The sequence below is a fragment of the Bubalus kerabau genome, chromosome 2 (assembly GCF_029407905.1).
Source record: "Bubalus kerabau isolate K-KA32 ecotype Philippines breed swamp buffalo chromosome 2, PCC_UOA_SB_1v2, whole genome shotgun sequence".
Classification (NCBI taxonomy): domain Eukaryota; kingdom Metazoa; phylum Chordata; class Mammalia; order Artiodactyla; family Bovidae; genus Bubalus; species Bubalus kerabau.
In genome coordinates this window covers 142,912,269-142,925,651 of record NC_073625.1, presented here as the reverse complement: position 1 = coordinate 142,925,651, position 13,383 = coordinate 142,912,269, and the positions used below count along the sequence as shown (strand labels likewise).

The 13,383-nt window shown below is 43.6% G+C and overlaps 1 pseudogene; it reads left to right on the top strand.

The window, feature by feature from the left end:
- The first annotated feature begins 507 nt into the window (after nucleotides 1-507).
- On the top strand, nucleotides 508-9,021 carry LOC129644487 (craniofacial development protein 2-like; annotated as a pseudogene).
- Nucleotides 9,022-13,383: the final 4,362 nt, after the last annotated feature.

Genomic DNA, 13,383 nt, shown 5'->3' with positions numbered 1-13,383 from the left:
CAGAGGCTAAAGGGAGCAGGTCACATGAATCTGGTGGAAGAGCTTTCCAAGATTAAGGAACAGCAATGGCAAAAGTCCTGAGAGGTCTTTCTATAGCTCCTGCCCTGCTGTTTTACAGCCTGTGATGTAGAGTCATTCCACCAGCCCAGCAGAAAAAAAATGCTGTCTTGCCCTCTCCTTTGTTTCCCTTGCTCCTTGTCTTTCCTTTTCTTCCTCCCTGCTCCAAACCTTTGTTTCCTGAATCAGTGCCTCCAACTCCTTTGCTCTGATGCACTAAGGAGCAAGTGCACTAAGCATGATAAAGCTCAAATGCCTTCATGGCAGGACATGTTTCCCTTTTCTGGAATCTGGTAGCTCCTGAGGCTAAGCGATAGAATGAAGGCTTTGGTATTGTATCTCAAGTCTGGGAGAGAAGCTCTCTGTTAGCAAGACAGGGTTACAGCTTATCCCAGAGGATGTCCTAGGAGGCATTGTATTTGTAGGGACATCTCAGGTCAGGATCTAAAGATGCATGTCCCCACCACGCAGCCTCACATGGAGCAAAGGATGGCTGACTTATTATACTGGGGATCAGATAAAAGGCAGGACCTGGGGAATGAGGAGCAGGTAATGAAAAGGCTTAAAGGGGGCAAGTATATGTGTATGTGTGTATGTGTGGTGTGAGGGAGATGGTCGGGAGGGCTGGACTCTGCTGATTGAGTGCTTAACAAGCAGGCAGCCCCCAAGAGTCCAGGGTGAAGTCCATATATCTGAGGATGAACCTAGGGACAGGCGGATGGCATGAAAATCTACTTTTGAACCTCCACCAAGTTCTCCTACTGCATACCAAGCCTCACACCCACCCCTTGTTGAATCAATGTGTATGGGTAGGCTTATCCCTTGAGCCCAAAAACTAAACTCAGAAATTTATAATTCTGTGCATTTGCTTGACTCACTGATTATCACCTTTTTTTGGTACTCATAACACCATCTCTTCTTTCAGCAATAAGGGACATAATACATGGATTGCACTCTTCAGACAACTGGAAAGCTGGCATCCTGTTTTACTGGAATAGAGTGTGCTAGGGAGTCTTTGTTATTTTCTTTCTCTCACAGCTTCTATCTACATTTTTCCACCTGCAAAAACCCCATATCTTCTTTTAAATGCACTTATAATTCCTTCCGCATTTGTTAATTTAAATTCAACACCATTGTCACTCTTTAGTACCAGTCAAAAAAATAATTTTATTCATTTGACTGAGTGGTATATTTAACTTATATGCAGAGTACTCCATGAGAAACGCTGGGCTGGAGGAAGCACAAGCTGGAATCAAGATTGCCGGGAGAAATATCAATAACCTCAGATATGCAGAAGACACCACCCTTATGGCAGAAAGTGAAGAGGAACTAAAAAGCCTCTTGATGAAAGTGAAAGATGAGAGTGAAAAAGTTGGCTTAAAGCTCAACATTCAGAAAATGAAGATCATGGCATCTGGTCCCATCATTTCATAGGAAGTAGATGGGGAAACAATGGAAACAGTGTCAGACTTTATTTTTCTGGGCTCCAAAATCACCGCAGATGGTGATTGCAGCCATGAAATTAAAAGACGCTTACTCCTTGGAAGGAAAGTTATGGCCAACCTAGATAACATATTCAAAAGCAGAGACATTACTTTGCCAACAAAGGTTCGTCTAGTCAAGGCTATGGTTTTTCCAGTGGTCATGTATGGATGTGAGAGTTGGACTGTGAGGAAGGCTGAGCGCCAAAGAATTGATGCTTTTGACCTGTGGTGTTGGAGAAGACTCTTGAGAGTCCCTTGGACTGCAAGGAGATCCAACCAGTCCATTCTAAAGGAGATCAGTCCTGGGTGTTCTTTGGAAGGACTGATGCTGAAGCTGAAACTCCAATACTTTGGCCACCTCATGCGAAGAGTTGACTCATTGGAAAAGATCCGGATGGTGGGAAGGATTGGGGGCAGGAGGAGAAGGGGATGACAGAAGATGAGATGGTTGGATGGCATCACCGACTCGATGGACATGAGTTTGAGTGAACTCCAGGAGTTGATGATGGACAGGGAGGCCTGGCATGCTGCAATTCATGGGGTCGCAAAGAGTTGGACAGGACTGAGCAACTGAACTGAACTGAACTGAGTGGTATATTAATTGTTGTCAACTGAGCTTCCTTTCACATCTTTACAACTTAACTGTAGTTAGGTTGCTGCTAAATTTGCATCCTTATTTCATCTATCAACCTCATAGCCATCAGCACACACACACACACGTCACCATACAGCTTTCTTGTATTCATTCAAGGAGTGAGTGTGACCATGGATTATTAGTTTGAGGGACACATGTGTGGCACATTCATGAGGGTCTTCCATGTAGTGTATAAGCTGATAATGCAGAGAACTTGGGCCAACCTTGAGTAATCCTTTGTTAATCTTGGACAAGGTGCATCTCCATATTGCCAGATGACATGCAATAGCACCATTACATGTTGGATGTCAGGACATCTCACCTAATCTGGTGTATTTGGATTACACACAATTTCTCCTGTTTGTTTTCTTTCAGTGAAAGGGATGACCCTTACCTGAGAGAATCCTTATCTACATGAGCACTGATTATGACCCTTCAGTCTTGTTTTCACTAGGTTAGATTACCCCTGTTCTGGCTGTTTTATTTCTCTTCCATTTATTCATTGTGGATACCTCTTTCAAGGGCCTCCATGCAGCACTTAATCTGCAGTGATCCATAAGCAAATGGCTACCTCAAAGTCTGTGATCTAAACAATGGGACACAGGTCAGTTGGTCACATAGCCAACTAAACTATATACCAGGACTCTCAGGAATAAGTAGACAAATGGTCAACTTACTGTGCATGTCATCAGAGGCCAAGGTGGTTTTGTAGAATTCTTCATATTTGTGTGAAAGAATGTAGCTGCCCCATAGAGGGAATAGTTGCCCTTCCCTGGGAACCATACAAGAACATCCCAGTGGCTATCTCTTCCACATCACACACACTCTACTGTTGCCCCTCTTCATGCTGAACCCCCACCACATCCATGCCACTTGGAATCACTTTGTATAATGGCAGGTTTCAAAGAGTTGGACACGACTGAGAGACTTTCACTTTCACTGATGGGAACTTGTTACATATATAAACCATCTGGGGGTCTAAAAGAAGTTGAAATATTAGAATATGGGCCAAGAAAATATTTAAAAAACTGAAATGGAGGAGAAACAGGTTACTCTCCCTTTACTGCCAAGGAATTTCAATGGATTCTACCAAACTCCCCTCTCTTGGGAGTCCACTAAGCTGATTAATGCCCCATCAAGTCCAAACTAGCCAGCTGCCCAGGGGAACACCCAGATATGAAGTTCATCTGTGCCCAGAAAACATCTTCCAAGACAATTCTAGCCCCAGTGTCCAGCCTAAATGTGATCCAACCATCTCTAGTAAAATAATAAAATCAGACAGAGGCTGGCCAACCACCAGGGTGTGCCTAGGACTAAAGGAGTTCCTGGGATGTAAAACTTTCACTACCAAAATTGGAAAACTCTGGGCAAATCAGGATGAATTGGTCAGAGACCATGAAAGTGTTGTCATTCAGCTGTGTCTGACTTTTTGTGACTCCATGGACTGTAGCCTGTCAGGGTCCTCTGTCCATGGGATTCTCCAGGCAAGAATACTGGACTGGGTTGCCATTCCCTTCTCCAGGGCATCTTCCTGACCCAGGGACTAAATCTGGGTCTCCTGCATTACAGGCAGATTCTTTACAGTCTGAGCCATTATAGGGGTCAGAGACCATAATTATGTAAATAGTTAGCTTAGGTGCCATGCTTCCATTTCCAGTGTTATTCTAGCTCCAGGGAGATGCTTTATTTGGCTACAGATATGGAGAGCCATGGTATTCATGTGTATACTATATACACTCTGAGGCTTATTTAAATTAAAGATATGTAAAGCATCTCCTTCAAATACTTGGAACTCAATCAGTGACACTCCAAAATTAGCTTTAAGTGATAAAATTTTATGTAATTATGACAATCATCTCTAAAATAAGTGATTAAGTGCTTCAATTATAAAAGGAATGGTCTGAAAACAAATCTCTCAGGAATTATAAATATTCTGTAAGATATTTGCCCAATTAGAGGTTCTCTGAGTCTTGTTTTTGTATATCTTGCCAACAAAGGTTGCTTAGCAACAGTCAGCCATCTCCTTTCTCTCATTAGTTTCCTCTCCCACCTTTGCAGTTCAGACTAAAGAGAAGGAAAGCTGCTGCTCTGCAGTGACCTCCTCTTCTCGGTTCATAAACAGAAAAATGAGGGTTGTTGAAATGTGATAGTCTGCAATGCTTGTACCAAGGTTTGTACAGTCAGAAGGATTGTTAATAAAAGAAGTTAAGTTCTAACGATGTCTTAACTCATCAAAACCCATATAGCAGCAAAAGCGGTCCAGGGACCAGTAATTCCAGAAGGTCCATTGCTCTATTAGCCTGCTATCTTTGTGCCCCAGAATTTTGACCCAATTATTAGCTGATGGAGAAGAATGGAAACTGCACTGCTGAGGACCAGCTTTGTGCCATGCCTTAACTGGGGGCTAGTTTAATTGGGCTTTTAGAATTGGACATGGGCTGGCTCGTGATTTTTGTTTTTTAGCTTGAGGTTTTTGTGGGGTGGGGAGGAAGGCAGGCAGGAATTCAGATGGAGGCAGAGACCAAACAGGACCCAAGAGCCACAGCAAGACCTGGTCTCATGAAGCCTGGACCCAAATCCTAGCTGTCCTTGGGGATCTCAGCAGAAAGATCTCATTCATTTTTTCTCTAGTCCTCCACCTTCCCAGAGTTCCACTGCTCTCTCTTCCTGCTCTTCTCCTTGTCTGGCTTATTGAGACCCTGTGTACAGCATCTCTCTGCCCTATATTCTTTTTTTTTTTTTTAACTTTTTCAAAAATTTTTTATTTTATTTTTAAACTTATTCTAACCAGAGAACTCAGCTTCTTCTAAAATCAGAGCGGCTGCCCTCATGTAACTGGCTTTCTCGGGGGGCCCCTGCTACCTCAGGGAATCTCTCTGTGTTTCTTTTATGTTCAGCTCTTCCTGAAAACTGCCTGATTATCTCTAGATAGATTATCTCTCAAGCCAAATACCCAAGAGTGAAATTTCCAGTATAAGCAACATTCTAGACCAATTTGGCCAACTGTAAATTGTAATCCTGGCCCAATCAGCTGGTACCAGAATGAAATAGGGATTGTAGGTCAAATTGCATGCCTTCATAATTCATATGTTGAAATCCCATGACCCTCAGAATGTGACCTTATTTGGAGGTAGGGTCATTGCAGTGATCTGTTAAGATAAGATGAGGTCATGCTGGAGTAGGGTGAGAACCTAATCCCGCAGGACTAGTGTCCTTATCAGAAGGGAAATCTGGACACAAACAGGCAGACAAGGAGAGAGCTGCATGAAGAGACACAGGACATAGACAGTCCTCTACAAGTGAAAGAACAAAACCTGGAATAGATCACTTTTTCATAGTCCCCAGGAGGAACCAACCCTGCCAGCACCTTGATTTCAAACTTCTAGCCTCTAGAACTATGAAATAATAAACTTCTGTTGTTTAAGCCACGCAGTTTGTTGTGGCAGCTTTAAAAAACTAATATACATTTTGTTACCTATAACTGAGATGCCGCTGTAAAAACACCTGAAAATATGAAAGTAGCTTTGGAATTGGGTAATGGGTGGAGACTGAAAGAATCTTAGGGTACATGATAGAAGGAAACCTAGATTGGCCTGAAAAGACCATTGGTAGAAATATGGGTATTAAAGGAGACTCATAAAGAAAAGAGGAGAGCTATAGAGAAACCCCACTCCAGTATTCTTGCCTGGAAAATCCCATGGACAGAGGAGCCTGGTAGGCTCCAGTCCATGGGGTCGCTAAGTGCCGGGAGCCGGCGAGAGACATTCCACTCGTGACAAAGGTCATGAGGAAGGGGGCTCGGCATACGCAAAGGTGGGATCGAGCCTCGGGAGTGCCCCCGGATATTCTCGAGCATCTACCCCCCAAAAAAACCAGAGTCTGCCTACTTTATTGCTTTGTGCTCTCACCTCTGACTTTACTGGGGGCTGTCCCCCACCACCATCTCACTCTCTCTGTCAAAGAGTTAACTTACAGCTCCAATTAATAAAGTTCCTGGGCAATTAGGAGTGTTTAAATCCAAACCCCTCAGATGGCTGTCTAACTCGCCTGACAAGTTTACCCGGACACCTACAGCTATGCATACGATTGTTTACAGTCTCCCAGCCTCCAGAGGCACGGGAAGCTTAAGATATTCAAATAGCTTAGAGCCTCTCAGAGAATTAGAAGCTGTCAGAATAAAGCTAGTAAAAGATTTCATTGATGAGCTAATGTTTGTTGCCAAGTTTTCACATCCCCTGAATTGTATCCTTGAATGTGCATTAATTAATATAGTTGGTATGTAGAAAAAATAAGTAGTGGCCTGGTGTTAGTAACTTTAGACCCTTAAGGTAGTAAATTCTTTCCTTTGTAAACCCATTACACATCCACCCTACAGGAACGTAATCTTATCTTCGGAAGATGGCGCCAAACCTTAAAATAATTACTCTTAGAGAAAATAAGTCTTTGTTGATAAGTCCTTGTCAAGAGTCATAAAATGTTAATAGGCCTCTGGCCAGAAGATGATGTAAATCACCTAAACCATTTGTATACGATAAATCTGCAGGAAAGAAACCCTGGTTTTTGATAAGCATCAAAGACTGCTGATTTTGCATCCCCTATTATCCTCTATGTGTAACTTAGGGTATAAAAGCCCCTGTTGAAAATAAAGCTATGGGCCTTGCTCACCAACGCTTGGTCTCCCCATGTCATTCTTCCCTTTAACTTCCAGCTGAGTGTCCATCTGGAGCGCGGATGTCCTCTGCGACCATTTATTTGCCTGGGCTTCTAAGACCCGCTCGAGAAGGTGTCTAAGGTGGGGCACCTTCCGCTATTCGAGAGGGCGCCTGCGGCATCCGTGGTCAGAGCTAACCTGGTGTCACGGGTTATATTGATTTTCCGCGTAAACCAATCCACTCAGCTTCTTTTCTCCACTGAATTTTCCTACTGAGCTATCCTCATTCTATTCCTCTTTATTATCTCTAATTAACATTTGAATAGGTCGCCTAGCCGTCTCTCCTTCGAATACCCTGGATCAGCTGGGGCTGGACCCCGGCAGCTAAGAGTCGGACACGACTGAGCGACTTCACTTTCACGCACTGGAGAAGGAAATGGCAACCCACTCCAGTATTCTTGCCTGGAGAATCCCAGGGACGGGGGAGCCTGGTGGGCTGCCGTCTATGGGGTCGCACAGAGTCGGACACGACTGAAGCGACTTAGCAGCAGCAGCATAGAGAAACCACTAAGCGCGGGCGGCTGTGACCGGCGCACTAAGCGTGGCCGAGAGGAGCTACCCCACGTCCGAGGTCAGGGGCAGCGACCGACAGTGCCAGGCTGCGACGGAAGAGCTACTCAAGTCCGAGGTCAGGGGCCGCTGCTGAGAGGAGCTACCCGACGTCCGAGGTCAGGGGCGGCAGCCAGGAGGACCTACCCCACGTCCAAGGAGTGGTGGCTGCGCGGGCGCAGGAGGTCTTAGAGGAGTTATCCCACGTTGAAGGTCAGGAAGGGCAGTGGTGAGGAGATACCCCTCGTCCAAGGTAAGGAGCAACGGCTGCGCTTTGTTGGAGCAGCCGTGAAGAGATACCCCACACCCAAGGTAAGAGAAACCCAAGTAAGACTATAGGTGTTGCAAGAGGGCATCAGAGGGCAGACACACTGAACCCATACTCACAGAAAACTAGTCAATCTAATCACACTAGGACCACAGCCTTGTCTAACTCAATGAAACTAAGCCATGCCCGTGGGGCAACCCAAGACAGGCAGGTCATGGAGGAGAGATCTGACAGAATGTGGTCCACTGGAGAAGGGAATGGCAAACCACTTCAGTATTCTTGCCTTGAGAACCCCATGAACAGTATGAAAAGGCAAAACGATAGGATACTGAAAGAGGAACTCCCCAGGTCAGTAGGGGCCCAATATGCTACTGGAGATTAGTGGAGAAATAACTCCAGAAAAAATGAAGGGATGGAGCCAAAGCAAAAACAATACCCAGCTGTGGATGTGACTGGTGATAGAAGCAAGGTCCGATGCTGTAAAGATCAATATTGCATAGGAACCTGGAATGTCAGGTCCATGAATTAAGGCAAATTGGAACTGGTCAAACAAGAGATGGCAAGAGTGAATGTCGACATTCTAGGAATCAGCGAACTGAAATGGACTGGAATGGGTGAATTTAACTCAGATGACCATTATATCTACTACTATGGGCAAGAATCCCTCAGAAGAAATGGAGTAGCCATCATGGTCAACAAAAGAGTCCAAAATGCAGTACTTGGATGCAATCTCAAAAACGACAGAATGATCTCTGTTCGTTTCCAAGGCAAACCATTCAGTATCACAGTAATCCAAGTCTATGCCCCAACCAGTAACGCTGAAGAAGCTGAAGTTGAACGGTTCTATGAAGACCTACAAGATCTTTTAGAACTAACACCCAAAAAAGATGTCCTTTTCATTCTCTGGGACTGGAATGCAAAAGTAGGAAGTCAAGAAATACCTGGAGTAACAGGCAAATTTGGCCTTGGAATACAGAATGAAGCAGGGCAAAGACTAATAGAGTTTTGCCAAGAGAATGCATTGGTCATAGCAAACACCCTCTTCCAACAACACAAGAGAAGACTCTACACATGGACATCACCAGATGGTCAACACCGAAATCAGATTGATTATATTCTTTGCAGCCAAAGATGGAGAAGCTCTATACAGTCAGCAAAAACAAGACCAGGAGCTGACTGTGGCTCAGACCATGAACTCCTTATTGCCAAATTCAGACTGAAATTGAAGAAAGTAGGGAAAACCACTAGACCATTCAGGTATGACCTAAATCAAATCCCTTATGATTATACAGTGGAAGTGAGAAATAGATTTAAGGGACTAGATCCGATAGATAGAGTGCCTGATGAACTATGGACTAAGGTTCGTGACATTGTACAGGAGACAGGGATCAAGACCATCCCCATGGAAAAGAAATGCAAAAAAGCAAAATGGCTGTCTGGGGAGGCCTTACAAATAGCTGTGAAAAGAAGAGAAGTGAAAAGCAAAGGAGAAAAGGAAAGATATAAACATCTGAATGCAGAGTTCCAAAGACTAGCAAGAAGAGATAAGAAAGCCTGCCTCAGCAATCAATGCAAAGAAATAGAGGAAAACAACAGAATGGGAAAGACTAGAGATCTCTTCAAGAAAATTGGAGATACCAAGGGAACATTTCATGCAAAGATGGGCTCGATAAAGGACAGAAATGGTATGGACCTAACAGAAGCGGAAGATATTAAGAAGAGATGGCAAGAATACACAGAAGAACTGTACAAAAAAGATCTTCACGACCCAGATAATCACAATGGTGTGATCACTGACCTAGAGCCAGACATCCTGGAATGTGAAGTCAAGTGGGCCTTAGAAAGCATCACTACGAACAAAGCTAGTGGACGTGATGGAATTCCAGTTGAGCTATTTCAAATCCTGAAAAATGATGCTGTGGAAGTGCTGCACTCAATATGCCAGGAAATTTGGAAAACTCAGCAGTGGCCACAGGACTGGAAAAGGCCAGTTTTCATTCCAACCCCAAAGAAAGGCAATGCCAAAGAATGCTCAAACTACCGCACAATTGCACCCATCTCACATGCTAGTAAAGTAATGCTCAAAATTCTCCAAGCCAGGCTTCAGCAATACCTGAACCATGAACTTCCAGATGTTCAAGGTGGTTTTAGAAAAGGCAGAGGAACCAGAGATCAAATTGCCAACATCTGCTGGATCATGGAAAAAGCAATAGAGTTTCAGAAAAACATCTATTTCTGCTTTATTGACTATGCCAAAGCCTTTGACTGTGTGGATCACAATAAACTGGAAAATTCTTCAAAAGATGGGAATACCAGACCACCTGATTTGCCTCTTGAGAAATCTGTATGCAGGTCAGGAAGCAACAGTTAGAACTGGACATGGAACAACAGACTGGTTCCAAATAGGAAAAAGAGTACGTCAAGGCTGTATATTGTCATCCTGCTTTTTTAACTTATATGCAGAGTACACCATGAGAAACGCTGGACTGGAAGAAACACAAGCTGGAATCAAGATTGCCGGGAGAAATATCAATAACCTCAGATATGCAGAAGACACCACCCTTATGGCAGAAAGTGAAGAGGAACTAAAAAGCCTCTTGATGAAAGTGAAAGAGGAGAGTGAAAAAGTTGGCTTAAAGCTCAACATTCAGAAAACGAAGATCATGGCATCCGGTCCCATCACTTCATGGGAAATAGATGGGGAAACAGTGGAAACAGTGGCTGACTTTATTTTTCTGGGCTCCAAAATCACTGCAGATGGTGACTGCAGCCATGAAATTAAAAGACACTTACTCCTTGGAAGGAAAGTTATGACCAACCTAGATAACACATTCAAAAGCAGAGACATTACTTTGCCAACAAAGGTCTGTCTAGTCAAAGCTATGGTTTTTCCTGTGGTCATGTATGGATATGAGAGTTGGACTATGAAGAAGGCTGAGCACCGAAGAATTGATGCTTTTGAACTGTGGTGTTGGAGAAGACTCTTGAGAGTCCCTTGGACTGCAAGGAGATCCAACCAGTCCATTCTGAAGGAGATCAGTCCTGGGTGTTCTTTGGAAGGAATGATGCTAAAGCTGAAACTCCAGTACTTTGGCCACCTCATGCGAAGAGTTGACTCATTGGAAAAGACTCTGATGCTGGGAGGGATTGAGGGCAGGAGGAGAAGGGGACAACAGAGGATGGGATGGCTGGATGGCATAACTGACTCGATGGACGTGAGTCTGAGTGAACTCCGGGAGTTGGTGATGGACAGGGAGGCCTGGCGTGCTGCGGTTCATGGGGTCACAAACAGTCGAACACGACTGAGCCACTGAACTGAACTGATGGAGAAACCTCCTATTGTCCCAGAGAATACATATACCATCATGAACAGGATATTGCAAGAAATATGAGTGTTCAAGGTGCTTTTTATGAAGTCTTAGCTTGGCCTCTGATAACAAAATACTATGAACTAGGTGGCTTAAACAACAGACATTTATTTCTTATAGTTCTGGAGACTGGGAAGTTCAAGGTCAAGGTATGGACAGATTTGGTTCCTGGTGAGGGAATCTCTGTATGACTTAAAGATGACTGCCTTCTCACTGTACTCTCACACAAGAACAGTCTCTTCTTCTTATAAAGACTGTCCTCCCATCATGGAGGTCCCACCCTCCTGACCTCATCTAAACCTAGTTGATTCCCAAGGCCCCATCTCTAAGTACCATCACACTGGGGGGCAGAACTTCAACATAATTTGGGAGAGGGAAGGGAACATGCACATTTAGTCCATAATGAGGTCACAGATGGAAATGTTCTTGGAAACTGGGGGAAAGGTGATCCTTGTTACAAAGTGGCAGAGGACTTTGCTGAGTTATGTTCTATTGGATAGAAGGAGAACTTGTAAGCAATAATCTTGGATATTTAGCTGAGGAAATTTCCAAGCAAAGTGTTGAAGACGCAGCCTGCTTTCTCCTTGTTGCTTACAGTAAAACACAAGAGGAGAGAAATAAATAGAAGAAGGAACTGCTAAGTAAAAAGAAACCAGTGTTTAGTGATCAAGAAAATTCTCAGTGTATCCAGACGGCCTGCTCTGGAAACAGAGCCAAGGGTGTGTCCAGACAGCCATTTTCTAAAGAACTTCGCCCAGATCCAACAACCATCTCAGCCATTTTCTAAAGCGGTGACCCATGGATCCAACCAACCATCTCAGAGAAGTTAGGAATAGAGAGGCAGTTATCCACGAAAGGCCTGTGCAGGTTCTTCTTGTCTGATGTCTTGGACCCCCAAGAATTGCATAAGAGGCCAAGATGTTTTCTGAGAATTCTTTATGAACAGAACACGGCCTACTTGGACTGAAAGACAGAGAGGTGAGATGAGATGAAGGAAGAATGGCTTCGGGGGCAGGGCCAAGGATGCTGAGGCTGGCACCCTTGCAACAGCCACCCTGCTCCCAGAGGGCACAGTCTAGGGCCAGGGCCACCCCCTCCTCGGCTCCTGAGCGCGGGCAAAACTAACACAAAAGATGGCAGATTAAACATGGCAGACAAATCCCTGTTGGGGGATATTTGAACAGGAAGTTTTGCTTTGGAATATAAGGCAAATACCTGGATACAGGTGCTTTATATATTTTATGTAATTTAGTCCTTATAGATGACGTGGGCATCAGTTTTATTCTCCTCATTTTACCAGCTGGAGGCCTAACCCATTTTCTTGTGATCTCATATCTGGGAAACTGAAGAATCAGGATTTAAACCCAGGTCTGATCTCGAAGTCTTCAGTTTACTAGAAGTATGACATCTGGGACTTTGCAATGACAGCGAAGAGGTTAAGTAAAATTAACTAAACTCACTCCATGGGATGAAAGCTAAATATACTTTACTATTTTGATTATTAAAGCATTAGTGTGTATTTGTGGGCACGTGTATGTGTGTAAAAATTAAGACAAAAATATAAGACCAAATATCTAATAGCCCTTCCAGAATGTGTATGTGTGCATGTGTGTATCTATATAATTTCTATATCTATATTCCTATCTGTATCCACACCCAAATTCGTATCCCTATCTATCTCTCTGTGTGTACATAAAACAAATAACAAATAGCACTGACATAGTAATAACTTCCAACCCTTCAATCCTCTTGAACTAGGAATGTCTAAAACCTTCAGTCCAGGATGACCAAGGGAAATATCTCTTTTTCATTTACTGCCAATCTGTAGATTCTTTCTGAAAGCATTCACCACTCTCACCATCTGCATTTGAAATGGCTGCTTCCTTACAGCAGAGATGTTAATGCTGTTTTCGAGAATTCACAAATCTCTTGGCAGCAATGATTTTTAAAGTTCATTCTTCAAGTCTTCATGGCCTGCTGGAATTTAAGATTTTTTCTTCCTTCATTCACTTTGCAATATGCCAGTCAGAGTTGCTTATCATCTGGAAAGATGTTTTGTCTCTCTTTTAAACGGTGTGACATATCTCTGCCCCGTCTTTTTGAGCTTTTTTTACTCTATTATGTTCTGTGTCGCTGTACATGAATGTAGGGAACATTTTATAAACTTGTGCCTTTTAATCTGAGAGGCAAATTCCAGGCTGATCTCCTTTTAAAATAATATCTTAATACTACCTGTTCACCCTATTGAATAGCCTCCTATGTGCAGAAAAGTAGCATTTTGCAGTTTATGCATTTCCTGGCCATTATTATAT